Source organism: Talpa occidentalis, unplaced genomic scaffold, assembly GCF_014898055.3.
Source record: "Talpa occidentalis isolate TD23 unplaced genomic scaffold, MPIMG_talOcc4v2.1 talOcc4.9, whole genome shotgun sequence".
NCBI lineage: Eukaryota > Metazoa > Chordata > Mammalia > Eulipotyphla > Talpidae > Talpa > Talpa occidentalis.
In genome coordinates, this window is record NW_023605305.1 from 91193092 (window position 1) to 91219526 (window position 26435).

Consider the following 26435-nt stretch of genomic DNA (forward strand, 5'->3'; position numbering starts at 1 on the left):
TGTGTACAAATTAGTAGAAAGATATGTTGAATGTTGGGAAAGGTCTATTGAGGATAGGCAGCATCTAAAAGATTTAAAGAATATCTGTCACCCCTTTCTGGGCATAAAATATATGCATTTTTCACTAGTCTGTCACTTGAGGGAATACCTAGTGTTGGTCTGAAAACATGCAGGGACATTGTTGATATTTAACAAGAGTGATAGAATATTGCTCTAATTTCATCTTAGAGGTTTAAAACATGGCTCTTTTGACTTCCAAGAATACAGAAGGGTAGATAATGTCTTGCCCTGAATATTGTGTGCCATACTGAACTGTTTACTGCAGTGTGATGTTTCCCAAGTGTTTAATATTTTTAAAATTCTGTTTATCAGGGTTACTACACTGTATATATTTTAGGGGAATAATTTCCCACCTCTTCAGATGTGTGTTATCACAACCAGCACCAAAGCACCCATAGTCCTCCACCCTTGTCCATTGGGGTCTCACCCCCTTTGCCTACCACCCCCACCCTCTCTGATAGCCTCAGTTCTATGCTCAGGCTTTAAAGGTTTGTTTTGGTTTGTCTTTGTCCCTTTGCTTTGTTTATTTAGTGTCTAAATTTTTTAATGAATCTTTACCACTTTGATCTATATAGATGTATACTTGCTGGCAGTGAATGCTCATTCTTGCTAATGGATGAAGTTTTTAATTGTAGGACATGACAAAGAGGATGCAAATACAGACCTTTGAGTGTGGACTAGTTTTTGTGTTCCCAAAGGACCTGCAGTTCGGAGTGCTTTCCCTTCTTTTATTATACTTAGACTCAACCTGGAATGGATCAGGTGCACATATGGAGGAGCAAAAGCATAGCCCCAAAATGAAAATTAAAAAATAGAATATTAATTTAGTTGGAAAAAAAGAATCCACCTGGAAGCACTGAAATTCTGTACCCAGATCCTGGATTATCTGGGCTAGTTCAGCCAGTTTAATATTCTCGCACGATGAAATTTCGCCAGATTGTAAAAATAACAAGACATCAAATACCATTTAGAGGATTTTTTTTTATCAGTTCAGCAGTAAAAGAGAATGTGCATAACCTTTTACATTATTAATCTGTCAAAATTGCTGAGTTAGATGTGAGCTTGTTTTTTTACAACTATTTCTTTGCATTTTTAAAGAAGCAAATTGTTTTACCTTTTGATTTGGTTTTACTTGATGAAAATGCTAAAGCATGGTTTTATCTGAAAGTAAAACAATACATAAAAGTAAAAAGAAGAAACTTACAAAATCAGCTATGTTCCAATGACCTAGATTTAACCATTATCAATATTTAGGGGACATACATTCACCTAGAGAAATGCATTTTTATTTACATGTGCACTACACACTGTGTATAGTACAGAAGCATAGTTGTAGCTATCAACTATTTATACAGAACTATATATTCCTCCTGTAGTCTCACATCATGCTTCATTTTCACCTCTATAAAAGTTTTTCAAAAAATAATGCCTGTGTAGTACATGATTCTGCTTAGTGCACTTATATTCACTTATCTATTCTCCTGCTATTGATTGTTTGCTGTTTTAGAAGCAATGGAGATGATTGCATTTTGAGTCTCATTATTGTGATACTTTAGCATACGTATTTCCATTTCTTAGCTATTTAGCCTTATTCCCCCATTACCCAGAATGACCGGGTCTACTTGTCTGTTAGTTTCAGGATCACATACAGAGAAGTAAGTCCCAAAGGCATTTCTCCATTTGCAATTAAAAGGACAAGCCTGCTAACTCTCTCAGAAAACAGTTTAATCTGAGCATTTCCAATTTAAGGATTTGTGTAGATCTCAATTTTGATGATGCATATTCAATCTTTTATTTGTCTGTTACTTAAATTATGAAAGCAATGCATGTGTAGGGCAAAAGGAAGTGTAAAATATGTATTTAAGAAGTTGCTAGTTCTCTGTTCACCATTCATTAAATCTACCCCCCAGTAATACATTTTATGTTAACATTTTGATGCTTAGTTTTCCATACTTTAGGCTTATATAAATAAATGATTAAATAATGTTCCCTACTCCCAGAAAAAAAATTCGTGGCATTTTCCTATTATTCTCTAATCCACTCCCTCTGCTCCACTTACATCTAATGGTTTATCCTGTAGTTAAATGTATGTATCTAATTTATTCTTTGTAATAGTTCATAATAACCATGTGAAACAGGTGAGGTTCAATCATTCCATTATTTTTGTACCCGCTGGTTCCTGGGGAACTTGGCTCTACCACCAGTAATCATCTACTTCTTTCTTGAAGGGCTGGATTCCAGCTGCCCCCCTGGCAGCAGCCCAGAACCATTGTCTGACAGGTACGTGGTTCTATTTGGGATAAAGCTCACCATGACCCCAGCAGTATCCAGATATTCTCTGTGGAACTGAGCCAGTCACCTGTTATGGGGTGCTGCTTTAGATTGCACACTGGTCTCCCACTTCTCTGCCCCTCATTCCCTACCTGTTTTTCCCAGGAACACTTCCAAATAAATCCGTTTTTATAGGAATCCCATCTCAAGGTTTATCTGGGGAACTCCATCTAAGACATAGCCTGCATTCTGCCTTTGTTCCCGGTTAATGGGTGCTTAAGCGGTTTTTGTATGTTTGGCTCTTGTTATCTTTCCTTCAGTGTCCAAATTTGTATACACGTGTTTAATTGTGGCTGCATTTTGTGGTTGTTTTATAGATCTTTCCCAACATTGAGACTGCTGAGTGAAAGAATTGATGTAGTGTTTACATTTTAATAGACAGAGCCAGAAAAAAAAAAAATGTTTGCAGGAATCCCTACTCCTTTCAGCAATGGATGAGAATCCTTGCCTATTTCCCAACACGCTAAACAGCACTGAGTATTTACCATCATTTAAAATGTTTCTTATTCACATGAATCAGGTGGTTTTTGTTATAAATTCATTTACCTGATTATTAGAAGTGCAAGCCCCTCCTCTCATACTCGGATTTTGTGCTTTATTTTGCCTTTGGCATTATTTTTGTGATTGTCGTTCTGTTTCATATCCAATATGCTGCCTTTTCCATATCAATTTGTCAGATCTATTTGTACTTCGATATCTTAACTCTTTGCGTACATGTCGAAACTATCTTCTACCACTTGTCACTTGTTTAGACTTTGTCTCAAACATGATTTAGAATGAGAGGCATAAAATACCATGGATGTTTCTAAGGAAACATCCAGTTTGGGAACCGTGCTTGCCAGCGTATCGACGTACACATTGGTGAATCATATGCATCTCTCTTATTTGGGTCAGTGTGCACAACTTGAGTAAATGCAGACTGTCCTATTTATAGGAACACGTGTTAGGAATTCCCACAACAAAGCTTTCAATATTGGTCCTGCGGGCTGTCCCACTTACTGCTCATGCTTCTCATCTGGACATGAGAGCAGGAAACAGATCAGAGGCTGGCTGTCCAAGTGTGTGGCTATCAAGCACTTGTAAGAAAATGAGCTCCCAACAGAAAACGTGAGAGGATCAGCTCCATTGTGCTGTTCAGATCAACTCATTTACACCCCTCCACGGAGATGTGGGCTCCACAGTTAATTTTTAGGTCTGAGTTGTCTGTTGTGATAGTTTATATTGATTAAATGATTGAGGGCACAGGTGCACACACTGGTGCTCAAGTAAGCGCTTGCTTGTGCGCTCTCTCTGTCTGTGTCTCTCTCTCAGTCTCTGTCTCTCTCTCTCTGTCTCTCTCATGCTCTCTCTGTGCTGTTTCATTCTCTCCCTGTTGCTAAGGTGAGCAAGGAAATAGAGACATTGTTTCCTTCACTTCTTGCTCCTTAGCACTATTTTACTTCCTGTGTAGGCCAGTCTTTAATCTTTTCATATTTATGCCTCTTTGCTTATTTTTAATAATTATAAATATAAAAGTATTTACTGCTCGAGACAAGTAAATGGCAAACAGATAATTAACAAGAATTTTTGTGGAGTGTACATTTCTCTTTGGAATAAAGTGTTCAAATTTCCTATTAATAATATTTAAGCAAAGGATTTCTGGATGTAGTTTGCAGTCCCAATGAAATAATAATTAGGTGGTGTGGTCCCAGATTTATGGAGATAATCTTTTAAATATCCAAATTCCTTAAAGCTTCTTGGGCATTGGGGTTGTCAAACTTACTTTTTATTGATGTCTGCATTTCAAATCCTGTACCTAAAAAAGTTTTCCACCCATCACAGGAAAGGAGCACCCTGGTGATGTATATGTTTCCTAATTAAAGTTTAAATCTAGTTCCCTTCAATTGCACTTCTGAAATGTTGAAATCACAGTGTGAAATATTTTTTAACTTTTTCCATCCATCACACTGGTTTTTAGGTTGCTGGTAATGTCAGCCAGAAAAGTATCTGAATTAGGAGCATTTTTCATAGATGCTTCTTAAATGGGTAAGTTAGTATTAAAGATATCACTAGAATTTATCCCAAAACATAATTGAATTTTTTATTGGTTTTAGGATGTAGTTCTTAGTTGTTCAGTTCAGATATGAACCATTGGAAGTAAAGAATGTGGCACAGTGTCAGTGTCAGGACAGCAGTAAAATTTTTACAAAGCAACTAGATCTTTTAGTATGTCAAACCCTTTCCCCAGAAATACAGTCCATGTGGCATTTTAATGGATAGTCTCTTAGATACATGAACAAGGATGGCAGTTATAGGTGAGAACATGTGAAGTGTTAGGTTTGGACAAATAATTCATTATTTCAAAAGGCAAATAAAAATCCCTTACTTGAGTACCTAATAGAGTTGGCATTTCTGCCACTTTATGGCTGTTTGGTCAAACCTGCTATTTCATTACAGCGAATGGTTCCTCCTTTAAAAATTTCACTATGGCATTTTATACTCTTCTCCCAAGAAGTCCTGCATTTGCTTTAAATGGGAACAGATGTTTTGATTCTATATCTTTTGACTTTTTCTTTCTGTGTGGCACAATATTTTTGAAAGTAAGGCTATTGCTTTAAAATTACGACAGTGCAGGTCACAGACTTTTGCATGAATATTTAGGTGATGCAGTAGCAAATGATGACCAAATGTTAGATGATGGTATGTGCCTGATTTTTGAAAATAAACTTTGTAAATACCACACCATTTATCCACCTATGTGCATAACAACCATGTGCACAAGGGAGTATAAATATTTCTATTTTATGAATGTGGTGAAAGTAACCTGGCCAGACTAATAATAATGCATCTTGGCTAAAAAAGTGAAATTCTGGGACTCCTTACTTGAAATTCAGAACAGCTTGAAATATAAATTCTTTGGGAAGATGTTCATGCTTTTTGTTTTTCAGAGTAAATCTACGCATTATTTTGTCCTCTCATTTTCTTGTGTGAGGAAATGATTAACACTGTTGATCTTGAACAAGTAATTGTAATTGAAAAAAATAATCTGTAAATTTGGTAAAATTGGAGCAATCCATATACTTCTCCATAATGAATGACACCTCTGTAATTCTTAGCCTTTCTATTTATGTTTAATCCTACACTTATTCGTCACACAAAGGTAAAACTAAGTCTGGTTATGGGTCACAATATACACAGTTTCCAATGTGACTGCTTAAATATTTCAGCTTTATTCAAAGGATTCTGGACAAATGCAAAATTTTAGCCTCTGTTGAGAGGTGCACACTGAGTTTGAAAATGTAGTTTCATGTGTAAAATAATAGGAAGTACTTGGTGAGGAAAGGTGAGACCTTGCTTATAGCTGAGCCCGAGTAAGAGAGGGAGAGGCAGACCTTGTTTGCGGTATGTGCTTGCCTTGGCAGTGAAGGTTTAGGAGTTGCTCCTCACCCTGTCCATAGGAGAAGTGGAGGCCAGATGGGAGTTAGAGGTCTTGTCCTCTATTAGGAACTGAGAGTTATGTTGATTGCTTTGGTGAACTCACTCGGCAGGTGACATATATTATGATTGTATTTCCTCTCCAAGAAACTAATGTTAGTAGTATGGATTTATGTCACAGGATATGATTTGTTATTAGATTATTTTTGTCTTTGTTGTGGAGATCAAGGTTATTGACTTGTAAAAGTGCATTGTTCTATTGGTTGTGAATTTAACTAAAGCATGTTGTCTTGGAGGTTGATGGCCGTGAGGGCTTTCAGCTTAGTCTCTTGACTGATAACTCTGCTGCTATTAGGATTCTTCTCCTCATAGAGTTGTGGCCTCTCAGTAACCATAAAAATCAGAATACAGAAGACAAAAACAATTTGGCTGACAGTACCCTCTGAGATTTTATTAGCTTTTTACCATCCCTCACTCTATAGAAGTCTTATAATGTTCCAGATCAAACACACTCAGAATGAAAAGCTTTCACAAAGATTTTCACTAAATTTTAAAGTATGTCCATCGATTCTATTCTCTTTCCATAATAAATCCAGTCGCTGCAGCTAACCATCATTTCAGCATGGGTTTGTCAAATGCTTACCAACACATAAGGCATAGTGAAAAGACAGACATGATCCACTTCTAGTGAGCAGGAGACAGACACCACTAAGAAACGCTAAGCAAGATAATTACATATAGTAATAATTCTGCAGAAGTAATACAAGCACAGGTTGCCTAAGGATGAGGAAAAGGGTTAATTACCATCAGGGGACAGCTCTCAGAGGAGGTGACAGGTAATCTGGGATCTGAGATGTGAGAATCTATCTGGAGGATGAGTTTCCTGGCAGATGAGTCCAGGGCTGCCATAAAAAATTGTTTAGTATGTGTACTGCACAAAAGTACTTGAAAAGGGGGTAAGAAGGGCTGAAATCTCGTGCTTCTCTTATAAAGCTGTGCTGTCGGGAAGGGGAATGCATTTGCATCAGATGACAGCAGCAGCAGGACTTTTAAATTTAATTTTGTGGCCACAAAGTCTATCCATGTGCCAAGCTATGTTCCTGAGAGGACTATGTCTACTGGACAGTGAGTGTATACATTTTATTTTGCTTTGTTTTGCGTGAAGGCAACTTGATAGTCAAACTGCCCATGAGTGAATTACAGAGTAAGATGGCCCATTGGAGGAAGAGAAAGACTACTATGTCTAGAGTTTAGGAAGTAAAGGAAACAGTGATGCAGGGCAAAGTTAGAAACCCAAGTAGGAACCTGGAATTTTAAAATTTGGTAAAGAATTTGGACTTTATTCTGAGTACAAAAATCCCACCAGAGGGACTTAAAGGAAAATAGTATGATTCTAACTTTGTTTTATCACAAGTAATCTGACTTATGAGTTGGAAGAGAAAATTTAAGTGGAACCCCCCCCAAAAAAAAATCTAATTGTTTTTTATTCTCTCATCTGTCCCCTCCTGTCCTGACCTGGAGGATTTCTGATGCTGCCTTTCAGGGATCTTGACTCCTCCTTTGATAGTCAAGATAGGTTAAAACACAGTCCTCTAGTGTCTCATGTCCAAGAATAGGTAGAAGGACTCTGTTCAGGAAGGATACATGATCTACCTGTCCCATCTATAGCCTGTCTACTGGACTCCTTGTTTGATAGCGGTATTCTGATGTGATAGAAATGAAGGAAATAAAGTTGCTTTTCTTTGGGAAGTTCAACTTACATTAATAAGTTCAACAGGGAGAGAGGGGATGAGGCAGCCATGAGCTTAATCTAAGTAGGTATATTTCCAACCTTGTGCAGTGGATTGTAAAATGAGATATTTTTGTGAGTAGTGCATAATAAAGTTCTCCAATATGATTACTTTCAGAGGGGATGTTGAAAAGCATTTTGTGAAAACACAGCAGGCTGGCAAGCTGGAGTGCCTGGTATTGTGAAACAGTGTTACCATCAGTGAAATATGAAGTGAAGCAGGTACATTGCCATCACCTAAATGAACCAGGATTAAAATGCATTGTGTCTGCTTAGTCTGTGAAAAGCAAGTATTAGATCATAGAATGTAGAGATGGTTCACTGCGTTTGATGCTATCTAGAAAACCAACCATTCCCTCCATAATCATGTTTTGTGTTTTTTTAAAGATTTATTTATTTATGCATACAAGAGCTGGGGTACAGGCAAGAGGTGTGGGGGGTGAGAGGATTCACCAGAAATGGAGTGGGGAACAGAACAGGCAGACTGACTGAAATACACTGCTGAGGGGAGCAGCGAGCGAGTCAGGAGAGATCTGCTGTGCCATGTGGGTTGCTCCCTGCCCGGGAATCAAACTCTTGCTGAAGTGGCTGTGGATTGCTTCATAATGTGATGTTTAACCCCTTGCACCACCAAAGAGGCCCCATGATCATGGTTTTTAAGAAAGGAAGACCCTGACAGATGCATTTGTACAAAATGTTTCTCAGTGAGTGTCACAGATTTTGAATTTGACAAGTTTTGGAAAAAGGTAAAATAAGGCATGGGGTATTTAGGTTTAATAAGAGAGTAGGGGATGCTAGTGGTCTGCTCTTAGTTCTGGGAGAAGAAAACAGAGAAAACTCATTAAATTAACTGGAATTTAATTCTTCCTTTCCCTTTTCCTAACAGTATTGTTAAAGATCTGGCCCAATAAAGGAGTCCTATTTAAAGATTAGTCCCTAATTCACACAGGGAAGGTGGTAGCACAGGAAAGCCTGTGTTCTGAATTTTAATGGATCTCCCCCCCTCTCACTTCCACCCCCCCTGGTGAGGAGAGGTAAAGAACAAATAGGCCAAATAGACTAAACAGTGCAATAACCCTACAGAACCCTGTTATATAAAGAGAAAGAACCAGACTCGGTACTCCAAAGTGAACAGATGTGGCTGGTTAATTCAGTTGCCCTGACCAAGAGATTAAGGGAATTAAACTTGGCCTGTTTCATTATGCTGAGTGTCCTTACACCCGCTCTTCTTTCCAGAGACAATGCTGCTTGGAGTCTTAAGAGTTATCATCCAAGACCAGGGTGAAACCAAACATCATCAATCCCAGATGTGACATTGCACCTTTTCCCCTAAGTAAATGCATTTGTGAATGTACAAAGGTTCCTGTGGGTCCACCTAAATTAATCCCTTCTTAAAAGGGTACATACAAATGGTTGTAGGTTTGCTTTATGACTTAACTGTCTATAAAACAGACTGAAATGTATATAAAGCATCATAGAAACCTGTCCTCTCACTTTGACACAAGGCTTTCTTGGGGGCAGTTTGCTGTTTATATAAAGTGGTAGACAGTTTAAATGTTTTTCTAGCTCATCTGAGGCTCTCAATAAATATCTTTAATTAGTGAATGTGAGAATGTATGGACTTATTTATCTTATTGGTTTTCTATAATATTTTGAAAATCTAACTTTTTTATTTCAATGGTTGAAAAACATTTTTTCTTCAAAGTGCCACACTCTTTTAAAATGTGATGGAACAGAGAACATAGTAATTCTTTTCTAGTTAGATTCTGCAGAGGGGAACATTTATGATCATTTTCAGGTATGCGAAGGGGTTATAAGAAATCTTTGTACAATGATATTTTAGTATGTGGGTGTTTGATTGGGATTTCAACCCGGAATTCACTATTTTATTTATTTATTTTAAGGGAATTCATTTTTTAAGCAGACATTTCTCCAAGGAGCATATGGAGCATCATCATCTTAGCAAAAATATGTATTTGTGAAATGTTTATCATATATTCATATATTTTCCAGAGTAACTCCATGGGCTTCTTATGATAAATTATTTATAAAATAAACTTGAAAAAATTCTTACCCATTCCTTAGAAAATTGTTATTATGTAAGATAGTGCATAACTTCTATAAAGTATTTGTAAATGGTGGTTTGTTTGACTTCTTGCCATATCGCAACAAGCCTGTTTTGCTTCCAAGGAGACCCATGTGCACCATCATACCCCTGTCCACTGGGGGAAGTTAAAGCTCTGCTACATGAGCTAGATGTAAGGCTACTCCCTTTGATTGGAATTGACTGTCACTGCTTCTCTGGTCTGTGATGTGGAGTCATTATGATACTAACTACAAATACACTGAAACCATTTCCTTTTCTGTCTTTCTTGTGCCAATTTATTTTTCCCTCTTCTCTGGATGATCTTCCAAGACCCACAATATGAGCAGAATCCCCATGTTTTATACAGATGCGGCCTGCTGTCCATTGTCCTAACCTGTAGTCATTAAGGGTACTCTGTTCCTCACGTTGGTTAATAGCATTGGTCATGGTACTCTGTTTAATTTCTGTTTGTGAGTATGTTAGGAAGGAGATAGGACAAAAAAGAAACATAATCCCTGAGAGGTAGATAAAGTACAAATTAAATACATTAACTGAGTTTAAATTAGAAAGAATAGGTATTCTCCTTTCTAACTTTTTGGTAGAATGAAATGTTGATAAACCTGAGCTGGTTGTTGCATGATAAATCTTTACCACTGAGTGTATCCATTCACTATAACTGTGCTCTTTTCTGATTATTGTAATTGTGCTGGGAAAGGCAAAGGAAAATGCTTCAATACTTACTAATATCATCCCTCATGATAATGATGTCAGGAGCGATTACCCCTATGAGGGTAATCAATTTTTCAACTCCAAAGCCCCCCTGATTACTACCTAATGAGAAAAATGGGATTTGGTGATACCTGGATTCTAGGAGATTATTTGTCATGGAAATTCTTCAGCGAGATCTGCCTGCGCTAACAGTGATGCTCAGATTCACATAACTACTCATCCCTCAAATTGAAGTCTCTCAGCTTCTTGTCCTCTCTGTCTTGACTCTAGGAGGTGGCAAATATATATGTCATGAGTACTTCATTCAGAGATTTGATTAAGTGGTCGGCATTTTCCCCTTCTGGTCTTATTACAAATAAAAATTCTTAATCTTGAATATTATACTTGTGGGATTTTTCATGTCTTCTGAGATGAATCAATATATTTCAACAAGGTTAATTTTGACAAAATAAACAGACACTTTCCAAACCATATTCTTATGCTTCTTTAGCCATATTGCTAAAGAATACCAGGGGAAATCTAAATTATTTATCTAGAAACACTGCAGTATATTTATTTATATTGCAATAGAAAAGTTACATTTTTTTCCTATTAATGTTGCATGCACAGCCCCATCATAGTTTACACATTGTTAGTAAATGCATGTCCATTTATTAGACCTTTTGTCCAGTGGAAATTAATATTCATGGAATACTCAATGAAAATAACTAGAATCCATTGAACTTGTACTATGTGCCAGGCATTGGCACATTATCTTAAAATCTTTAGAACAACACTGCAAGAGAGGCATAGTCTTATCCTATATTTTGAGGAGTGACATTTTTCTCTATAAGGAATAGTCTGTTTGATACTGGTAAAAGTATTAAGGAGATTTTATCTTATGTAACTGGAAATCTAGAGATATGGAAGAGTCAGGCAGTATCTGGTGAGAATTCTGGCTTACTTTTTTGTCATGCTACTTGATCTGTCCTAATCTCTGTGTCGGTGTTGTCCTCAGATTAGTTTCACTAATGGTTACATAAGAACTGCCAAGATTGACTGGAACAATATACTTCCTTGTTCCTATCTAATGGAAGAGAGAGAAACTGGCTCCCTATAATTTTCTGGAAAAAGAAAATTCTCTAACCTCTGTTGCAAGACTTTGTTCAAATCATTTGGTCATTCCTGGCAAGAAGGAAGGAGATTACTATGGTAAATTTATACAAATTAGAGCTCAGGCTTGACTATAGAGATGGATGTCAGCTTTCTCCTCCCTCTACCCCCGCTCTCTCTCTCTCTCTCTCTCTCTCTCTTTTTTTTTTTTTTTGGTTACATGGGGAAGATGGGATAATTGTACACAATTGAGGTTCCATAGGGAGAGGGAAACTTAGTTTTTATCCTCGTCTGATACAAAGGACTGACTAATTTATAAGGACTTACAACTACTTACTGATGGTTCCTAAACTTAAATCCAGGTCTTTTTACATATTTCAGAAGCCCAGATTTCTTATTTGCCTATTGTGATGGATGTTAGTGACCATGTATGAGAATATATCTTTTTTTTTTTCTTTTTTTTTTTTGTGGGACCCTCGCCCGCGACCGGGAAATGAACCGGCATTGCAGAGGCTACGGGCAGCCTCGCAACCCAGCGCTCAACCGCTGTGCCACCAGGGGAGGCCCTATGAGAATATATCTTAAGAAAGGCTTTTTATGGAATCTGTGCAGCCTTGGAAATTTCATTCTTTCTTGGTCTCCTTTTCCTTTGCATACAACAGAAGAATGAACTGACCTATTTCAGGCTTTGTGCACTATAAGGTCTTTGTCACAATTAACTACTCAAACCTGGCATTATAGCATGACAGCTGCTATGGGAAACCTGTAAATAAATGTTTGTAACTATGTTCCAATAAAACTTTGTACAGGTGGTTGCCCATGAACTATGGGATCTTAATAACTCTTCCGACTCTAAAATGGTAGGCTTCTGATTCTGTATATTAGTAGCAGCTTTAATATACATTTTCATCAAGTAATTTTTATACAAGCTGAATTTCCATATTTGGTATATCATAGACTTTTTTGAAGAGCTATTATCTAATTTTATAGCTTTAATTGAGATAATATTGTTTTACAGCATTTATATGATTTAGAGGTGTAGGATCACCCCCTTGTAGTGTATATTGCCAACACCACACCTAACACCAATGCGCCCAAAGTTCTCCACCATAGTCCATCAGCCCCTCTCCCCACTTTGCTCTCCTACTTCTGCCTTCTCTATTAGCCTTAATTCTCCAGTCTGATTCCTAGGATGTATGATTGGTTTGCTTTTATCTGACCCTTTGTTTTGTTTCTGTATATTCCACATAGAAGTGACACCATTTAGTATTTGTCTTTCTCCTTCTAACTTATTTCACTTAGCATCTTACCCTCCATTTCCATGCATGTTGTCACAAATGCCAAGTGTTCATCTGTTTTTATAGCTGTAAAGTATTTATGGTGACATATTTAAAGATAAGTTCCCTTGACACATCCAAACCTCATTTGACGCAAACGGTTAGGAATATCAAGAATCACAGCCTAGGCCTCCCCTGGTGGCGCACACGGTTAAGCGCCACACTATGAAGCTGTCCACAGCCTCTGCAATGCCGGTTCGATCCTGGCTGGCCAGTGAGGGTCCCGCATGGCGCGGCAGACCTCTCCTGTCTCTCCCGCTGCTCCCCTCAGCAGTATATTTCATCAGTCTGCCTATACTGTTTGCCACTCTGTCTCTGGTGAATCCTCTCACCCTCCCACATATTTGGCCTGTACCCCAGTTCTTGTATAAAATAAATAAGTAAATCTTTTTAAAAAAAAGAATCACAGACTACCTAAGGAATCCATGGTACAATATTCCTTTATTTTAATAGCTGGCAAAATTGGATACAGGGATATAATGTGACTTTTTGTTTTTATAACTGAGTAATATTCCATTGTGTATATAGAACTCAAATCCACACATCTGTCCTTAGGCACTGTCATTATTTCCATAGCATGGCTATTGTAATAGTGTCATATAGTACAGATTTTAAAAAATATTAAAATTGTTAAAACTGTACATTGCGTATTTGCTCATGTAATGTTTTAAAATTTGTTCTCTGTACTATGAACGTGGAAAGAAATTTGTTTTCTTTTGGATTACCATGGCATTGTAGAAATTTTTCCCCTAGATCACATCAATATTTAACTTGTCAGTGGAACATGTCTTAAGTGACATGCTAACCTGGAAGAGAGATGACAATAAATCAGTATCCATAAAGGTAGGATAAAGGGTCTCAGCAAAGAAAACTTTTGAAATTGATCCTTAACAGTTTTTCAATAATATGATTTTTCAGGTATTCATGTTTTATAAAAAACAAAATTATGCATAGGAACTGTCATTGAATAGTCTTAAGTCTTAATCTTCTTCATAATATATTCGTCTCTTAATTATAAAATGTGCAAGAAGATTAAAAGTATATAAAACCACTCCATCACCTTCATTAACATTAAATGAACTGCATTGCATATAAGAGGACTTGCTCAGTCAATTTCCCCTGAAATAATAGATCACATTTCTTCTTACTCTAAACTTAAAATAAATTGGGTTTTGTGGGTCACTATTAACACCCGTAACAAAGAGGCAAGCCCTCAGCTTAGCACTTTAGGGCAACAATAAAATGAGTTATCAGAGAGCTTCATCAATGAAAATCTAACTTACATGTTTACATTTTTTTAATTCCACTTTTAAAATATAAAAATATGTTAAAAACACAGTCCATATTTCTTTAGTCACAGAATGAAGAAATTAATGACAGTTCATTATGATCACGATATATTTCCTTTGCTTCTAGGAAGAGCAGTAAATCATGAGAAATAACAATTTAATTGTAGGAATCCATGTAAGTAAACATTCATTCATTGTGCCCATGGATTGTGAAACTGCTAATAACATGTGAGATCCTGAGATTTGTGCCTCAGCCTAATCTCTGTAACTCCATTTACCACCCCCCCCATTGACATGGGGATGATTGGGGAAGAAATGTCCAGTGTTTAAGGCAAACAAAAGTGAAAGGAAATTTAAAACATCTGAATTTTTGAAGAGGCCAACCAGGTGATAGAGGACTGAGAGAAGGTCTGGCAATCTAGTTGATCTTAAAGAAAAATAGATAATTCTGTCCGTGCAGCTACAATTCCCTCATTTGTAAAATGAGACTAGTAATACCATTCCTAGCTGCCTCAGAGGCTGGCTGAAATCCAGTAGAATTATATATGTAAAAATGATTTGTAATGTGGATGTATGGAGATGAAGGATTTAAAAGTCTTGCCTAAAGTAGATTCCTTCTGAGGTCCCATCAGCACACTTAATTGCAAGCTCTGCCTTATTATTTTCTTTCTACATTGCCAGTTCTTCTCTTTACATTGTTTTACCTACATGTTATAAATTTAGACTACAAAGTATTTTCTTTTACTTATTCATCTATCCACCCACCATCCACAATCCATTCAACATTTACTTCTGGACACTTAGAGGGGGTGAGGGTATGTTTCCAAAATAGTAACAGTGAATCAAAAATCTTGATGGATTTTTTTCAGATAAAAAAGAGTGTTCTAGAAAAGTAGATGTCAGCAAAGTCAAATAAGAACATGGCCAGCCAGCCATTTATTGTGCTCAGGTCACTGGGTGGGTAGCAGAATAGGTTAGTAAGGTTGATTGTGAAGAAAATTGAAAGACCCTACTCAACAATTTGAACTTTTTTCATGGGAGGAACAAGCAGTCCAGGTTCTAAATATTTAGACCACAGATAGTGCCTGACTTACGGTTTTTCAATTTAGGATTCTAAAGTTTTACCATGGTGTATTCAGTAGGAGCCATTCTGCAAATTTTGAATTTTGAATCTATCTGGGGCTAGAAATATCTAACACGATACTTTCTTGCAATGCTGAGCAGCAGCAGTAAACAGCAGCTCCCACTCAGCCAGCTCTCATCAGGGTAAACAACTGATGCTCCATAGTATACTGTGCTACCAGCATTTTTACCATGTTCCCTAACTTAAAATGATTGCACTTCAGATATTCTCAACTGATGATGGGGTTATCAAGATGTAACCCCATCATAAGTTGAGAAAGATCTGTTTACTTTCATGATTATTTCAGGGTTGTTCATCCCTCATAATTAGAGTCAATTTATTAAGCTTTCTTTCCTTCTAAATAAAGGGAAAAATTTATCCAGGGCTAAGAGCAAGTAGGTAATTTACCAAATTCTAACCTTTAGGGGTGGGAGGTGACCTTAGATAGGGACAGGGAATGAAATGATGAGAAATGAAGAATACTAAAAATATGTGAGCATGTCAGAAAGATCCCCCCTTTTTAAACTTATATATATATATATGTATGCATATATGTATGCATATATATGTGTGTGTGTGTGTATATATATATATATATATATATATATATGTATATGTATGCATCCTGAAATGAGATATACTCACTGAGTATTACAGTTCTTTATTTTCTGACCCATCCTTGCAGTTTACCACATATAACAATTTTTCTGTGGGAAACTCATTCTAAGTAAAATTTCATGTGCTTTGGGGACAGAGTATAGCTGTGTGTAGGGAGTCAGCATGGGGTTCAGGAAGAGTGTGGAGCGCTCATACTAAGGCACTCAAAAGCCAGCATTCTGCATGCCTGAGGACCCAAGTTATCAGAAATCATTCTGGAAGTCACAGACTGTTAAGAACACTAGGAAGAAGCTCAGACATACCTTTTCTTGTATAATTTTCCAGCTGAAGAATGAGATTTGGAGATGTGCAGTCCCTGGTTTCAGTTGGCTTGCGTGCACATTCCCTGTTCTAAAACCATGGGCAAACATACACCATGGCGGGGAAAGAGGAAATCTCCAAGGTGGGGGAAGGGTGGTTATATTAGTTATTTTACCCCTTTGGATATCAGTTTCTTATCTCTAAAATAAACAACATGAACCAGATATGTAAGAATTCTCTTTTTGGACTGATCTAATCTTCCTGTGGGAGATGTGGGTATTTTTTGGTTTGTATAGGAGGCAAAGCGAATACCTGTTGCTACCAAAGTTTGGCTGTGGCTGATTTCTTAGGGAAGCACTTCAGAAAAATGAAGTTGGTATAAATCCTGGGCTTGTAGTATGCCTGATACATTGCAAGAGATATATTTTTTTTCTTAAAAGAGATAGTTAAGGTTAGGGAATACCCTTAAAAGGAGAACTAATTTTTCCCTTGCAAAATTTGTTTCTGCCCCATAATACCCTTTTGCCTAAAGTAAGACAGGTGAGTTGCCATAAAGTATGTCAGGGAAAATTATTGTTTCCTTGATTTGGGGGAAGAAATTTATATATATGATTTAAATTTACTCAAATGAGTGCTACAGAACCAAAATGAATTACAGGAAATTAATTGTGGTAAAAATTTAAAATGCTATAAAGAACTGTGTTAATTTAATTTCCCATTACTTTGTGGAATGCACAGAACATAAAATTTGCAGAACGACTCATAAAGCCAGGGCTATACTTTCCTCTTCTGACTGTGAGCTATAGTCTCACCTGCATGTTGTGGTCCTTTCTTTCTTTACAGAGGTTATCCTGAAAGAACACATTTTTGTCTCTGCACACAAAAAGGGAAGCATAAATTGTACCATACGTTGCTATTCTGGATCTGACAAATCTTTGTTTATGAATCTAAATCTGAATCAAATTTCTGTGCCTTAACATTATGTAAAACTGATGGATATTTTGCCTAAAGTTGATGTCATTAAAAGGGTCTTCCTGTTCATTGATATCAGCTGTTTTTTCAAAGATTATAAATACTGAGATTCTGGGGCCTAAAAACCTTAATTGCAACCAGAATCTGTTTGGGTCATATACTTTGGAAAAAAGTTCTTCTCTGTGTCTTATTACTTAACAGAAAATGACAATATCAACTGTTCATAGAAATGAGAAGATTGAATGATTTAACACATACAAGTGCTTAGGAGAAGACCAGATGCATAGTATATGTGTAGTAGATACTGAACATTATTATTCTTCCTGTTATTATGTGCCTTATATTATTATTATTATTTTATGCTAGGGAAATTCACAAAAGTTCATGCTCTTCACATTTACATACAATGTTCATCCTCTCTGCTCTTGGACTTACCTCTGAGGATCTACTATCTAAATGAAGAGGGGTTTATGACATTTAGGAGATCTACTTTTAAACAAGACCCCCAAAGAAACAGAAATGCAGGAATTGAGTAACAAACTTCAATATAGTGGTTCATAATAATAAAGGAAACTTCCATTGGAGCTCATGAAGGCAGGATTATTTTAAAGGTGGTGCAAACTGAGTGGTGAATCTGACTTGCAGACATGGCTCACATGTATGATTACCCTATCTATTAGAGGATGCAGTGAAACTGGAATTTTATTTTTTTATTTTTTTTTTAAGATTTATCTATACAAGAACCAGGGTACAGGCCAGAGTGCGCAGGAGGGTGACAGGATTGAGTCACCAGAGACAAAGCGGGGAACAGAACAGGCAGACTGACGAAATTCACTGCCGAGTGGAGCAGCGGGCATGACAGGAGAGGTCTGCCTTGCCATGTGGAGTTCTTGCCGGCCGGCGGGGATCGCACCCGTGCTGTGGAGGCTGTGGTCAGCTTCACATTGAGGCGCTTAACCGCCTGCGCCACCAGGGAGGCCCTGAAACTGGAATTTTAGAATAATCTGACAGTACTTTTAGCATAAATGTGCCCCATGCAATATATACAGTACTTTTTTTGTTTTAAAGATTTATTTATGCATGCAAGAACTAGGATACAGGCCAGAGGTGTGGGTGGTGAGAGGATTCACCAGAGATGGAGTGGGGAACAAAATAGGCAAATTAATAGAAATACACCGTGAGGGGAGCAGCAGGAGAGTCATGAGAGGTTTGCTGCACCATGTGAGTAGCTCCCTGGCCGGCTGGGGATTGAATTCATGCTGCAGTGGCTGCAGATAGCTTCATAGGTTACGTCTTAGTCCCTTGCACCACCAGGGAGGCCTCATACAGCACTCATACTAAAAATTGTTTATCTGAAATACAGAGTCAACTAGATGCCCTATAGTTTGATTTGCTGTATCTGGCCACTCAGTTCACTTGGTATCTTTATAAAAGTGGGTATTAGTTGTCTGATTATAAAATTTGGACTCTTCTTTTTATAAAATTAGAGGACTTGGCAGTGACAGAATAGCCATGTAGCGTCTACTCTCTTTACATAGAACGTGCATTGTCTAGTCACAATGGCCCCTTCCACCTTTCAGTGTCTCTCTGTTTCTTACCTAAAGTCTCCTAGAGACCTTTGCCCCTGGTATCATTCCCCCAACAGACTACATAGCAAGTGGAATTCTAATATATTTTGCTTTTTTCAAACATCTTTAATAAAGTCTCAGATGTACACGAAATTGGTTAAGATGAAAGCAGAATCTATTTACGATCTTTGGATACTTTGCCAAACCGTTTTCTAGCCAAATGGAAACATTTCCCTCGGAGCTTTGATGGACAAATATGGCCTCTGGGACTTACTGCCCATTGGCCCTCTTAAATGTTCCATCCTTTTTCTGTGAATTTTAGTTTCTAAGACTAGTGACTGACAGATGAGGAACAACAGTTCTAATGTTCTGCACTACTGGGTCCAATCCAAGGACAGTAGCAGGGGAACTTGCACTCACTTGCAACTAAACTTCATTAGCAAATTCCAGCTTACTGTGTTTTAATGTGTGGCATTCTGAAATAGCTAAAATGAAATGAAGGGTATTAACTTATATTAGTAATTTCTTAAATTGTGCTGGGCTTAATATGTGAAGAGTTACTCACATTATACCTGTCACAGATGAGAAAGTCATACACCTGGACAAGTCTAATCCTTTTATTGGTTTGTGTGGACACAGCCCATCAGAGGATTATTTGAAAATCTTTTGAGATTCAAAGAAATTAGATGTGATATTAGTGCGGTGAACTCACTGTACAAGTGTAAAAGTGTAGATAATTTTCAAAGGTAAAATGTGTCTCATAAAAATTCTATTCTTTTGGCCTTACATCCTTGAAGGGTATCTATTTATATTAACACTGTTGTAGGGAGTAGCAATAGAATCAGAGTCAATAAATTAAAAGTCTCTTTTCCAGATCACTCTCTGTTATCTTTTCAGTTTTCTGCACTTCTCAAGCCAAAATGTTCCCTGAGAATGTATCTTTATGTCCTAAATAGAAATTACAATGTCAAAGTGCCGAAATTATTATCAGGGAGTTAATGAGCCTCATGTTAATATAAGTCAACAATCTAGATTCAGCTGTATTTTTCTTTTCTACTGTGGAGACAGAAAACAGAATTCCCATAGTGACTCGGTGTTGGGTCAACACTTCTTGTCTTAAAGCAAATTATTCAAGAAGATTCACTAATGAGAAGTACTATTAGCAAATAAATACATATTTAAATATTGGGATGTTAAAGAATTCACAAGTCTGGCATTTCACTCAGGGAAGACATGTTTAATTTAAACTTTAATATATCCACGTTTCAAACTGAGGTAATAGGCTATTCAAATAAACGAACAAGCAATCAAATTAGCCTTAAGAACAGAGATTTACCAGAAGCGAATGTTAATCAATGTTCTAATCGTTTTTTTTTTTTTTTTTTTTTTTTCCTGGATTTAGTTGTTAGCTCTAAGACTTTGGAAAAAATTATCTCAAAATTTTGGTAAGCTATTTGAAAGTGAAAGCATCATAATTATAATGTATTGTTATATATGACATTTGCATTTTAAATTCATTATTTGTTACTGAGGTGCTCCAATTTGCTGGTCACTGTTCTAGGTACTGGGGATACAAGAGTGGCTAATAGAAACGAGTCTCCTGACATCCCATTCTAGTGGGAGAGAAGTAAGGTAAGCAATAAACAAGAGGTTGTCAGGCTGTGTCTGGGGTCTTGAAGAAAATAAAATGGGGATGGGCATGAGAAGTACAGAGAATCAGGACTGCTAAGGCAATTTTATGGAATTGGGTTTGGGCAGGACACTTGAGGAACCAACAGGAGCCAGCCATGTGCTCTATGCTAAGAGACAACAGCAACAGCAAATATGTTGAATGTGGTGCTTACTTGACTAGTTCAAGGAACTGAAAGGAAGGCACTGTGGCTGGATGCTAGTGGGCCAGGGTGAGACTGTGAAGATGAGGTTGAGAGGTAAGTGGCTGGACTATGTAGGGATGGGTATTCATACATGGACTCCTATTAGCACAGATCTCACAGCCACCTAAGAGCATCCTGTCACTTTGAAAGTCTTTCAGCATCTTCCCACTGTGTATACAAATAAGTCCCAACCCTTTAGCATGGCACCTCAATCCTGGCTCCACGCTAGAATTGCTGAGGCATCTTTTAAGAATACAAGTGCTAAGGTCCACCCAAAACAAATCAAATCATAGAGTTGACTTTGATATTTTCTGTATCTTCCAGTTGATCCAAAGTTACATTTAGTGTTGAAAGACATTGACCTAGACCTGTACATTCCCACAGAATTATAATACAACAGCATATATTCACATGGTCACATTACAAAAGGAAAATGGAAATCATTAATTTTTAATACCTTTTGTTTAATTCAGTTTGGCCAAAATATCAGCATTATAGCATGTCCCCAGTATAAAACTTATTTTAAAGATTAATTTTTATTTATTTATGCATTTAAGAGCAGGGGTGTAGGTCAGAGGTGTGGAGGGGGAGTGAGAGGATTCACCAGAAACAGAGTGGGGAGCAGAATAAGCCGAATGACTGAAATACACTGCTGAGGGGAGCAGCAGGAGAGGTCTGCTGTGCCATGTGAGTTAGCTCCCTGGCCAGGGATTGAATTCTTGCTGCAGTGGCCGCAGATAGCTTCATAGTGCTGAGACTTAACCCTTTGTGCCACCAGGGATGCCCCAAAATTTATTTTAAATTCCCTTTCTTATACTGAATCTTTAGAATTCAAAGTGCATTTTATACTTAGAGTAGACCACAATTCTGTTGTCAAATGTTCATCAAAACTATTTGATGTATATTTGGAGTTTATGAAATTTAAAGTTGAAACAGTAGCTTCACATAACCACAAGTTCATCACGTATTCAAAAGTCTTCAGAAACTTCCCAATAACCCCAAATAATTGAGTTTCATTTAAAAGTTAATTAATATTAGTTCAAATAAACTAATCATATTAAAATTGAAAACTAAGCTTTTTGGTCACATTATCTGCTTTTCAAGTGCCTAGTAGCTATTGGTGGCTAGCCATAGGTGAACAGTATAGTTCAACTACTCTGTTGAACTATAGACCCAAACTATAAGCCCAACCTAAACTAAAATATAAACTCAGCTTATATTTTTTAGCATACTGCATTCCTGGATAAAAGCCTCAAGTCCACCATTAGTGTGCTTCAGTCCCAGTTATGTCTGTGGTATTACAGATTGGTTAAAGTTAGCCAGCCTTAGTTCCCACATCTATGAAAGAAAAAGAATATTGTTAACCACATTATCATTGGCACTAAATTAGAAAACATAGGTCAGTTACCTTGTGTAATGCATGTTATACAATAGGCTTTCAATTGTTTAGATTTTCCTTCTAATCCATTCCTATCCACCTATCTCTTATTAAATCCTTCACTCAATTGAATATATTAATATATACATAAAAATAAAAGGGACAGGGACTTCTGTGTTTGTATACTTTTGGCTCTGATCATCTTTGTCTCTAAACTTCCTCTCTATTCTTTTCTTTCAATGTCATCCAGCCTATTACAACATACCAAATTTCACATCCATATATATTTGAAAATACTTTATTTTTGGCACTGATTTGGATGTCTTTTCCCACCAGGGTGTATATTCTTTATCTAAGTAGTTGTACCCTGATGTCCATGGGCCAAATCTGGCCCAAAGTCCTGTTTTACTTTGCCCAATGCAGTATTGGTCTGTATAAGTTAAAAAAAAAAAAAATGGTTACTAGCATTTAAGAGTCAGAGATATGTTTGTACAATTTTAATTTGCAGCTTCTCCTGGAAAAAAAAAGTCAGTATTGTCAACCCAAGGCCTGTGTTTCCACATAAGGGTGATCTGCTAAGCTGAGATGAAGCTTTTCCCTTTAGCCAACTTATAGTTTCCATGTATCCACTATCGCCTCATTCCCTCTTGTCTCTCTGACCCCAAAGCTGAAGCTGAAAGTGGGTTGCTATCACCTACTTATTCTAGCAATTTTATTTGCCTATTACCAGTATGCCTTACCAAAATCTGCCATTAGGCAATGACGTCTGGCCTGTTTCAATGTTAAATCCACCCTCTTAAACTCTACTCTCTTCCTGTCCTTTTGAAAAGGAGCTGGAGTTTTTAACATAGACAGATATTAGATAATTTTCTTCTGATTCCCAATGTTCCCTATCAACCCTTGGAGATAGGACTTAAGGGCTGAATTTCATGTATGGTATTTGAGTGTTCTGAAATGAGTGTCTTTTGCTCTATAAATGTATGTAAGTGAAAAACTTCTGCTTTGGGTAAACTTCCACACCAAGTGATCTAAACCCTAAAGTACATGCTGTGTTTTCATTAGTTCTAGATGGGATTTTGAGAGAATGGAGTCACATAGTGAATGAGTTACTTATAACGGAGTCCACATATGGATTATTTTCAGAGCAGTCAGCATTTTAATGATGGTGTGATTATATTTAAAATTCTAGAAAAGTTCCTTTGAAACAGAAAAGGATATCACTTAACCACTATCGCTGGAAGAAAACCACCAAATTTGGAATTTTATAAGTTGTTTTACTTAAGTCTCTTCAATGAATTCTGGAAAATTTTCAAATTTTCATTACCCATTTAGAATCTTTGAAATATGACTTTGTCCTAAATCATCTGCTGGTGTATTCATACGGGTAGCTTTTCAAGAACATGTGTATTACTAAGGGTAATTTTTTATGGTAGACTTGCCTTCAGAGATCATAACGTTGTAAAGCTTGATTTAACTGTGAAAGGAATGCTGGTGAGGGTCCTGCATGAACCTTGCCAACATCCTAAATCACTCATTCCCAGAAGTAGCCCTGTAGCTAGTGCTGGCAGGCCTTTCCATGATTACTAACAGTCATATGAATGTTCCTCTGATATGGTCAAAGGCAGTGAATGATTTCCTAAAAGCACCAAGTTAAATCTATGCCCATCAAAGGTTGACCAAATGCCCTAGCTGCTCCATATGTGTGTCCTCATCCTCTAGTCAATAGAATCAGCAAACCAGTTCCTTTTCAGCTTGTCTGCATACTGTTGTTTCTCATTTAATGGTGTAGGAACTGAGCTCTAGGGATTGTTCCTTGACTGAGTTTAGTTCACCCAGCTACATAGCGATGAAGCACATTTGAATTCCAATATCCTATCTCTCATTAAAACTGTGGAGATGATTTTTTATTAGCACTTGCTTTATATGCAAGATTATTTTAGGATCATAAAGATAATTCTGTTGGCTTTTTAAAAATGGTGAATATTAAAATTATTTGGAAAACTGTGTTATTGGTGTAGATCATCTTGTGCTATTGTTTTTGGAAAAAGTACTTTTGAGAAAAAATTAACACTAAAATGAATTTAATGTTTTATTTTCTAATTATAGTATTAGGATCATTTCAAGTTGATTTAAATAATTCAGGGATATATAAATAATAATTTACATATTATTCAAAATATTACATCCAGAGATTATCAGTGTTAATACTTTTGTGCATATTGTTCCAGACATCTGTTTATTAATACCATATAAAATTTTACATAAATGGAATCATGATTTATATTTTAACATCTTTTTTGCTCTCTCAGATTTGATCACACCCAGAAATACAGAGCAATACATTTTTTTGTGCTGTTACAGGAATGCCATGAATATAATTGACATTATTAATGACATTTAAGTTGTTCTTAATTTTTTACTAGATACATTAAAATGAATGTTTTATTCATGTATTTTCAAACAACTCTCTAATTGTTTTCTTAAAATAAATCCCTACCAATAGATTAGTGAATCTATGGGCATTTGTGAATCTAATCAAACACATTACATGTTTTGATACATACTGTGAAAGTACAGAATCATTAACAACATATTTTGTGTCTCTTTACCTATGATTTCACCAACAAAGCATTTTATGGTGCTTTCACTTTGCCAATTTAATGGGTAGAAAATGTATATCTTTTCTTTGCATGCCTTTCTTTGCCTTTCTAGATCCCTCTTGCCAATATTTTAGACAGATGTTTGCATTTTTCTTATAAATGTGTAAGAACACAATCTGTTAGATCAATCACATAATATATGTGTGTATAGATAGGTATATATAGAAAGTAGTCATATTTATTAACCAATATTTTCATCTGTTCTTTACTTAAAAATTGAGATCTAATATAATGACTCCACTTATTAAAATACCAAAAGACTAATTGGGTTTCATCTCAGGTGGTCAAGCATCTCTGCCAAGCTCTACCGTCAATGAGTCACTCTCATTTTTGGCTTCTATTCTCAAACTTTCTGGATCTAAATTTCCTAATTTGTTCGATGAGAGAGTTACATGGAATTATTTATAAGACCTTTTCAGGTCTAAAATTCCTTGAGTCTGATTTTATATTTTAGTGCATTGTGTTACTGATGAACCTTTGAAAAAACCTTGAATTCCAAATAGTAGGACTTGAAAAACTGTAACTTGGCTTAATTTGATTTGGACTTGGTAGTATAATCAGACTTCTGCTTAATTTTAGCCTTTTTATCTCAGCCAGCCAAGTCACAGAAATTGTGTGACTTATAAGCACTCGACATTTTTGATCTTAGGATGAGTTTCCCAGCGAATACATATCTGTGATGCATTGTAAGTTCCAGTGTAGGAAAGTGAACTAAAAGAACTATCTCTTTCCTGACAGCCCACATAATAATATAGACCCTTGACCTTTGTGAATTCCCATGGTCATAAAGATAGCAAGCACCATTTCTTCATAAGTATGGCAAAGAACAGCTAGAATTTTTGAACAATCCCTTGTGCTGCAATGAGTCAATAGATACAGATGCTGTATCTATAACATCTTAGGATGGTGGAAGGGAAAACACAGCATCTCCAAAGTGTTGGACACCTGCCTTTCTCTTTTACACTCTATACCCACACTAGGAGTATAGACTAGTGATTTGAAAGTCTCACCTGAATTCATTGCATTCTACATACATGGCCAAGTTCTGTGAATCTCCTCTTCTCTAAAAGATGGATTATATCAATTCTTTCTTCATAGGATGTTAGAGATAAGCAAGATATTACTTAATAATAACTGGCATTTTTCCAGGGATATGTGCCAGGGACTGTGGTGTAGGTTTTTCATTATTCTCACAATCCTTGCACACTCAGCATTTCATCCTCAACAAATATTACTTTATTATTTTCACAGCTATCTCCCCCTGGTCAAAAAATGAAGCATTTTATTCAGTACATATAACAGTTTTCACTGAAAGGAATTATAAAGTAAATGCTGGTGAGGGTCCTGCGTGGACTTTGCTGATAAACTAAATCATTCATTCCCAGAAGTAGCCCTACAGCTAGTGCTGGGGATCCTTTCCATGCAGAATTACTAACAGTCACATGAATGTATGGGCAAAGGCAGTTAATGATTTCTTAAAAGCACTGAGTTAAATCTATGACCATCAAATGTTGGCCAAACACCCTAGCTGCTCCTTATCTGCATCCTCGTCCTTTGCTCAGTAGGAACAGCAAGTCAGTTCCTTCTCAGTCATTCTGCATACTGTGCATACTGTTTTCCTTCTGTTGGGATCTTTGTTCCTTCACCAGTCACCTTCTAACAATTCTGCCAGGTCCTTGGATAGTAAATGCAGACTGGAGGCTGGTTTGGTTGCTGGATTCAAACACACACACACACACACACACACACACACACACACACACACATACACACACACACCACACACACTTAGAAATACTTACATGTTAGGAATTT

The 26435-nt window shown here is 36.8% G+C and overlaps 1 protein-coding gene across 5 annotated transcripts in view; it reads left to right on the forward strand.

Annotated features, from left to right (window-relative positions):
- TENM2 (teneurin transmembrane protein 2) overlaps positions 1-26435 on the forward strand; it is a 3493894-nt gene that overhangs the window by 2324960 nt on the left and 1142499 nt on the right. For 4 of the 5 annotated variants that reach the window (XM_054691588.1, XM_054691585.1, XM_054691584.1 and 1 more), the window contains one exon: positions 20270-20340. The exons of the other annotated variant lie outside the window; for it this stretch is intronic. The gene's annotated coding sequence lies outside the window, so the exon portion shown is untranslated. The remainder of the gene's footprint in view (positions 1-20269; positions 20341-26435) is intronic. 5 annotated transcript variants of the gene reach the window in all.